Genomic DNA, 8,447 nt, shown 5'->3' on the forward strand with positions numbered 1-8,447 from the left:
GGGAGAGAGAGGGGGGTTAAGGATGTTTTCCCATGTAGGGCCACAGAAATTGGCTCGAGCTGCAGCCACCTGTGGACCCCAGCTGCTCCCTGATGTTTCGCCGGTGCCAGGAAAGCCCTAGTGGTGTATTTTGAATGGAGAGAAGGCTTAATGCTGCCACTTCATGCTCACAGCAAACATTAAATTTTTCAGGGCTCCAGAAAATCAGGCATCTTCCAATTAGATTTTCATTCAATTTGGAGAGATTATTATTATATGCACATTTCTTAAAAGGTTTTGACAGGGCACTGCTCTTTTTTTTCTATCAGAGTCCCACAGGCAGACTCGCATTAAACACTTCTAGTTCATGCGTGGGACCAAATCAGTGCTTTCATTATCAAGGAGCAACACATCTTAGGTTGCAACCAGACGGCTCTTGAGCAATTATGCGCATGCATTAACTGGCACAAGGAGGTGAAACATCAAACATAGCTTGCCAACCCGCTGTTGCCCATGTGATTTCCCTGGTAATACCAGAGACCGCTTCACAGAGTTGAAGTATTTAGATTCTCTGTTGATTAATTCAGGAAGGGGTTTTGCAAAACATGCAAGAAGTGCAGCATTTGAATAACTGGAGATAAGTAAAATTGGTCAGAAAACAGTGGATAGGAGGTTATCTCAGCAGGAAGAAGGATGGATTGAATATGTGGATGTTTCTTAGAGGTAGAGACTCCTTACAGATGTGTTTGTGGAGTACTTTGATAATGGAATCTCGTGCGAGGATAAATGCTGTTGCAGTAACTATTCTTGAAGTGGTGACCATGAGAATTGAAAGGAAATAAAAGCTTTTATAGTGAATTGCACGCAGTTTACAGCACAGATGCCTTAAAAATCATAAAAATACAAAGTTGAAGATAACCCTACCCCTATCTTTCAGTAAAGTGAATAAAACACATTTTATATTATACAGTACCAGCATAACTATAGAGTTTAGATTAACTGTTATGCTCTGAGAAGTGACTATAAAATGATATTGCAGTTTCTTGTTTATTGGGCACCAATGATTTTTTGATCAAATATATTTTGTAAGTAAAAAAATGTTTTGTGTAGCTGCAAAACTTCCAAGAAATGTAATTAGATTACTGTTTTCATGCTCTATCATCAGAATTCAAGATTACACGGACAAAATAAAAGCTTTGCTGACACCTCTGATTCCACTGGCTACAGGTGAGATATTAAAAACGTGCAGGGTATTTCTCTGCAGTGGAGCACAACACAGAGACCTCCACAGTCAGAAATAGATGAACTAGCTCAGATATTGAAAGCAGCTTAGCTTTAGCTACTTTTCACTGACATGAATTATCTCATTGCATCGCTGTACGTACTGTGCCAAGCCCCAAGGTGTTCAGCAACACGTGGAATGTAACCTCAGTGAAGCATGCTGTTTATTTTCAGAGACACTTCTGAAAATCCCTTCGCTGATCCCTTCATGTTCATATTGTCTTTGAATCATGTGAAATGGATTACAAAAAACCATACACCATACAATGTTATCTACCTGAACTTCAGTAAGTCCTTAGGCATGGCTGTGACAGAACAAGGGGAAATGGCTTCAAATTAGAGCAGGGGAGATTAAGACTGGATATGAGGCAGAAATTTTGTTTGTTTGGAAGAGGACGATATTTTTTGTTTGTTTTTTATAATGAGAGCAGTAAAGCACTGGAACAGGTTGCCCAGAGAAGTAGTGCAGCCCCATCCCTGGAGACAGTCAAGGTCAGGCTGTATGGGGCTCTGAGCAACCTGATGGAGCTGTAGGTGTCTCTGTGCACTGCAGGGGAGTTGGACTAGATGACATTTAAGGGTTCCTCCCAAGTGAAATGATTCTATTACAAACACAGCTATGGAATAAAAATGTGTTAACAAAATACCAATTTAACTCATTTTGTATGAAAACCGTACTTCCATTTGTTTGTGTATTTCCCTCAATTATTTAAATGCATTTTTAGTATCATTTTCAAGGTTTGCTCAATCCTACTCGCACGCTGTGGTCAGTCTGACAGAGCACTGCAGTCTTGGCTTCATTTGCTTCTGGACCTGTTCCAGTTCTGTTGTTCAAAACAGTGTCCTTTCTAAGTCCTCATCAGCACTTCTGCTATACGGCCAGCAAGACTGTTTAAAGATGGTAAGCTATCTTTTTTGTGTATAACAACTTCATTAACAGAAGTCTAAATTTTGTTAAGCTAAATTCTTGCTGTTGCAAAGTAAATTGAAAAGGAAGTAGGGAGGAATTTGAAGTTGTTCATTTACAGCAGGAAGGTACAGTCTCAGGAAAAAAAAAATCAAAATACAATCTGCTTAACTTGGCTTCAGATCCCCCTTCAGGAGAATTTTTAGGTAGACTTCCCAGGGAAATACATTCAAAGGGACGTTGTATTAACGGAGATTTTATCTCCTAGAAATCTCAACTTTTTAATGTCATAACAGGATGTCACATCTACAACCATTGTGTAACAGAAAGAGTGAAGAAAACCTATATAGTGAGAGATGGAAGATAGGCACTCCAATTATTGTCACCCACTTTGGAAGAAGTAATACTTCCTGGAATCCAGAATACTCTGTAGAGGCTCTCAGAGAAGTCCACAGCTTTAAACACAAAGTCACAGAAAAATAACCATGCCTGTGATCTTCATTTGCTCATCTTTACCATTTGAGAAATATAAATGGATGTTCAAAACAGTATAAATTACGTTTGCACTCATTCTAAAATGCCTTTGCAGTGTGAGAATGACATAAAAGGCTTAAATATAAATAAGAACTGCAGACTGTGTGAGAGATAATACAATACTCAGGCAATAAGGAATCAGAGGATGGCACTGTATGTGTCAATCAAAACATTTTTAAAAATCAGGTCTTGTTAAATAAACTTGATATGATTTTCATATGAAATTACAAGTCCATATGTCAATGCAGTTCTGATATGACAGCCCCTGTGAGGCGCTGGACTCAATATTAAACAACATTTGGATTTTGAAATTACTTTATAAAAGCAACACAACATATTCTAAAGGGATTCAAGTGCCTCAAAAAGCTCATTTATGAGAAATCTTTACTGAATATATGCGTTCAAACATTTTCTGCATTCTGCACTTCTATTTTCTGGAAAACTGGTTCTGTGATCTTTCTTCATTAATATCTTATTCTCTAATGACTGTGTTAGTTCATTAGTTAGTCATTTTTTTAAAACCACATTCAGACACTTGATGCAATATACAAACCATCAGGCACATCTTTGTGAGATACAGGGAGAAAAAAATATATTTTTTCAATCTAAATAAATAGAGGTTTTGAAGTAAAAACTAACCAAAGGATTTGTTCATCCCTTCTTCTACATGCAAATACATCCTTGGATCTTTCCAACTTTGATGACGCAGTCCTTGTCAAGAAGACTACAACTCTGCTGAAAGTGCTAGAGAAGTCATTTAAAAGCCAGCAGGCGTAAGTGAGAGCAAAGTTGCCGCTGAGGAACTTCCTCTCTCGGCATAAGACTGTGGCACACTATTAATTAGCAGTTAAGATCTAATCTCATTTGCACACTTCCTAGCTAAGAGAGCTGTATGAGAACAGCAAATCTATACAGAAGATCATACACACACTACTACATACACTACTGACTATTATGACAGTCTAAATTTTGTTCCTTCAACAATGACTGGAAGGGTCCACTTCCTTCTAGCATTTATCTGTTTTAGCAGTTCCTGTAAACGTCTCTGAGACAGCCAGTGTGCCCTCCAGCCTTCTCCACCCAGTGCCCCTGGATGCTGGGGCAGTGTGAGGGCACTGAGCAGGGCAGCGTCCTCAACTGAGTGCTCTTCCCCGTTGGCACAGTTGGAAACAGGCTACAGAACTAGATGGATTGTGGACCTGACCCTACAGAGTATTTCTTATCCAGCAGGACTAAGCTGCCTGATTTCTTTATGTCCCTTGGTCTATGTACATCCTACCTAAGTTTTTTTTTTAGTTCCATACTGTAGCTAGAGAACTGCCACAGCAAACTGCAATAGTGAATCACTGCAGTGGAATACCAGCACCTAATAAGTTTCAGTATTAAATGATTTTTTTTTTCAATAAATCCATATGACTCACTTTTCTTAAGCTCCACTAAATTTAGGTGATTTGCTAAGTTTAGAAACCTACAGCTGTTCTCATGGGTTGCCATGAATGGAGAAAAATCTCTCCAAGAAGCAGTCTCTGCCTGATCACAATACACCCAGGCTGTGGCCCCACACCAAAACGGCCTGGCAAGGCCGCAGAGGGTGCTGTGAGGGCTCTCAGCAGGTGCTGAGTGCAGCTTCAGCCTCAGAGCAGCACCACTGTGTCAGCACAGCAGAATTCAGGACCCGAGTCACACTCCCAGACAGCATCCTGCACAACATTGCCCTGCAGAGTACAAATGCACCAGCTGTCAAGGACCAGCCCAGTGATCTTTGCACTACAGCTCATGCTCTCAGTGAGCTCTGGAAGCAAGGCTGTCACTGTAAGGAGTGACAGATTTCAGAAGCCAATAGTTAGCTGCCTCAGTAGTTTTGCAGATTGCAAGAGTCATCTTCCTATTCACGTGTAGGTGCTTAAATAAGTCAAAAATATCACTTTTCTTTTTATTTGTTATTGTTACATATATATTATTTCCAAGTTACAAATATATTTTATGATGTAAAGTTACATGATGTATGAATGAAGATAATGGAAAAAATGAATTCTGATTCCTAATGCCATTTCTGAATTAGCTGTACTTCCATTTCACTACTGAATTGTCAAGTTATTGTTATGAAAGCTAGAGAACATAAAAAGGGAAATATCATTATGCCATTATATAAAGCCATGGTTATTTCCTCAATTTCAGTAGCGAGTGGAGTTCCGATCATCTGAAAAAGATTATGAAAGGACTGAAGAAATACAAAGAAAAGAGCAAGTGTGATTCAAGATGAAATCACCTGTATAACACAGGATGTAATAGCAATGAGTTGTAAACCTCTTACTGCTGGACACACAGCATGCTGGAGAAGCATCACTCTTTGTGTGCCTCTTGCTGTATGGTAAACCATCAGCACTGCCAACTGAGGCTGGGCTTTGAGACAGGTCCATCCTGTACAGCAGATACAGCCTTCTGGCACTCAGCTTAACCTTCAGAATTCTGCTTTCCATCGTTAGGTGGTGAAATCCTGAGGCTCTGTCCAAATGGGCTTCTGTGCACCATCATCTTCACTGTTCTGCAGTTGTCCCAGTAGGCCTGACCTTGGGGCACTATTAACATCTCCAGTAAATGCTGTTCATTTTCAAAAGCTAACCATGGGAAAAGACAAAACAAAAACAAACCCCCAAACAAAAACCCCCACCACCATAGAAGCCTTCCCTCCCACTCCCTCAACTCAATTAATTAATTCAGATGAAGAGTACCTCAGAGAAAAAATGGTTTTAAACATGCTGCTAATACACTTGCTAGTTTATCAGGTGGTGACTAGGGTCAAATGGACTTAAAATCTACAATACTTGGGGTTTTTCTACAGGGCTACTCTGTTTAGGCACACCGTATCCACTCTGGAATAGTGCTTGCCTTTTCCTAAACAACACGATCAAAATACAGAATTTTAAGTTCTCCATCTGAGGCCTTCTGAGACAGCTAAATGTATCCATGCACTGCTTCCCCAACAGAGTGGGCGAGCAGAACTTCAACTGACGTGTTATTTGTATTCTTTTAACACTAGAATTTCATGTTACTAACTCTCAAAATTGTCCTTTGCCAGGAAATATGTGGCACTTACAAAATTAGTACAATGTTTGACTATGACATGATTCCATAGCATCTGTTACATCTCAATATGTCACTGAATATTTCACAATTATTTAACATCTATCACAGTCTTCTACTCCAAGAAAGACTAAGTATTTCAAAGTTCTTTCTTCTCTAGCATAAATTTTCTGCAGCTACCAAGGTTTTCTCAGTGCACTTACCTTAGGCCTCCTAATGAGGCAGCTCAACCCAAGAGGTACAGTTCTAGGTATCATACTTTTCAAAGCTAGTTCGTAAGGCAGATTTATCTATGCTCTTTAAAGTTTTCTTGTATTTAGTACGCCAATACCACCTTACATATTCAATCATTTTAACTTGGAATATCTCTAACAGAATTAGGTAACTAAACATAAACTTGATTGGACATTTTGCAGTGCATATAGGAGTGCTCCTCCTTACTGTCAGTGAGATTTCATCTAACTGAGACTGAAATTCTCACTGCAGCACAGATAGCAAAGAATTCTGAAGACCAAACCCTTTCTGGTTAACCCTCTATAGCAAATACCTCAGTGACAAAGCAGCTGTTCAGTATTTTGATGGCACTGGTGTTGAGGCTTGTACAAAAAGAAATTTGTGGGGTTTATGAACTGGAATCAGTCTGACTCACTAGATGAGATATTCTCAGCATACGTTTCATTTGAAGTTGTTGAATAGAAACTGCCACAGAACCATTCTTCCTTGTCCAGAGATCCATTTGCCCTGGGGAATCCCGTGCCATCCTTCGGTCTGTCCCAGTCAGAAGGCAGCAGCATGTCACTGCTCTGCCTCTGTAACACCTCACATTGAAAAGAAGTTTTATTTCTGATTCTGCACATTTCTATCTGACACCATGATGCTGGTTGCTAAACTGACCCCAACTGATCTACATCCAAAAGTTGACAGCTTGGACAGAAGAAGGACTGGAGCCACTGAAAACAGCTCCAAGAGGACACTGTGATAGCAGTAGCATTGGCTTTTATTTCAAATTAAAAAATAAAAGTAAAAAAAAAATAAAAATACAAACAGAGAATAGGATGCCTTGTTGTTGTGATTATTTTTGCTGATAGCCAGCTGTAGGTTCTGGGCCCAAGAGATGACCATCCCCTTTAGCATACAGCATACATAGAGAAGAGCATTCATAGCCCTTGAAGTGTGAGTTTTTTCCTTTACTCCAGTACAACTGCAAGATGTTTTGGCATCTCTTTGCCATGTTGAAAAGGGACTATCTTCCCATGGAGCCTCACAACCCCTGCCTGCTAGACCTTGCCTCCTACACCACCGTAACGGCTCAGCAAACTGGACCAATACACAGGAAGTGGAGAAGATCAAGGGATTCACTTCAGAACTACTCAATGCTTTAAGCCAAAATGTTAATACATGTGCAACCTACATGGGCTCTTTCAAAATTCATTACTAATTTTAAATTTCTTGCAAGAAAGAGACTCAGATATGTGTCTTTAAAGAGCTGTGATTAAAATAACTTGTTTCCTCACATTTATTGCCATAAAATGGTGCACTGTATTTTCTCATATTGTTACTGGCAATCAGTACACAAAAAGTTATAAAAACAAGTCTCTTTTTTTTTTCCCATTAGGGTAGCTTTCCATTCAAAGAACAGTGTTAAGTACTCAAAGCAGGAACACTGCTATAACTCATACTAATTTTAAGACAGTATTTCACTGCCAGAGAGTGTAAAACTGATGTGATAGTAAATGAGAGTCATGCCAAAGCTTTTCTTTGAACTGTGACATTTTGTGTGTCAGTTAGTTACTGAGTATGACTTATCAGCCACCACCCACCCAGCTGATTAAAGATAGAAGACACAGTAACACTGCCACAAAGCTAAGGTACTAAGTTTTATTTTGGGAACCTCATAGGGACACACTGAACATTCTATGATGTAGGCATGTGTTTACTTTGGATTCTTCTGATTACTGAGTATATGGATGAAACCATTTTCTGATACACCAGGAAAAAAAGGAAACCAAACATTCCAGTGAGGAAAGTCTTGATATTGGGCTGAGTCCTCTGAACCCTTTTTCAGTCAAAGCTGTCCTGGATTTCACTATACTAACACTGTGAAAGCTACCAGGGATATCAGGTTGCCCAAAGAACACAGTTTAAAAACTGCTCATTCAATCAATGAAATCATTCAAGTCGTTTAAAAGGAAATAACACATAACTAGATTCCAAGAGCTTTAGTGAATTACAGAAGTTCCAGGAGAACAAAGCAAATACATTTTGAAAGTATGGTTATATAATCTATTTGCTTTAAAGTGGCTGCAATAAGCTAAGCATACAAAGTATCTACATGAAAATAATTTGAGCAGATTATCACTCATTTGAAAACTCAGATGTTCACAGGTATTTCTTAACAAGCAAACCCAGCTTGTTAAGTAACAGGCATCAGAAAACAAAACAAAAAAATAGACACAATGGGAAAGCAAATGTGCTCTTAAACCTTAAAAAAATCAGTATAATAGTAAAACCTACGGACTCACCTCTGTGCTGTTCCACAGGACATTCAGTAATTACTTGCTCTTATGTTCAGCTTACCATTTGTAGAGGTTCAGACCCAATTTGGCTCCCAAGATTATGCCAAAGATGGTTGTCATCAAACTAAACTTTTTTTTTTTTTTTT

General features: G+C 39.1%; 1 long non-coding RNA gene across 1 annotated transcript in view; it reads right to left on the reverse strand.

Moving 5' to 3' along the window:
- Positions 1–8,441, reverse strand: part of LOC104911215 — a 24,399-nt gene extending 15,958 nt beyond the window's left edge. Inside the window, exon 1 of the long non-coding RNA XR_004159961.1 lies at positions 8,308–8,441. This is a non-coding gene — a long non-coding RNA (uncharacterized LOC104911215). The remainder of the gene's footprint in view (positions 1–8,307) is intronic.
- Positions 8,442–8,447: the final 6 nt, after the last annotated feature.

This window comes from Meleagris gallopavo, chromosome 5 (assembly GCF_000146605.3).
Source record: "Meleagris gallopavo isolate NT-WF06-2002-E0010 breed Aviagen turkey brand Nicholas breeding stock chromosome 5, Turkey_5.1, whole genome shotgun sequence".
Taxonomy (NCBI): domain Eukaryota; kingdom Metazoa; phylum Chordata; class Aves; order Galliformes; family Phasianidae; genus Meleagris; species Meleagris gallopavo.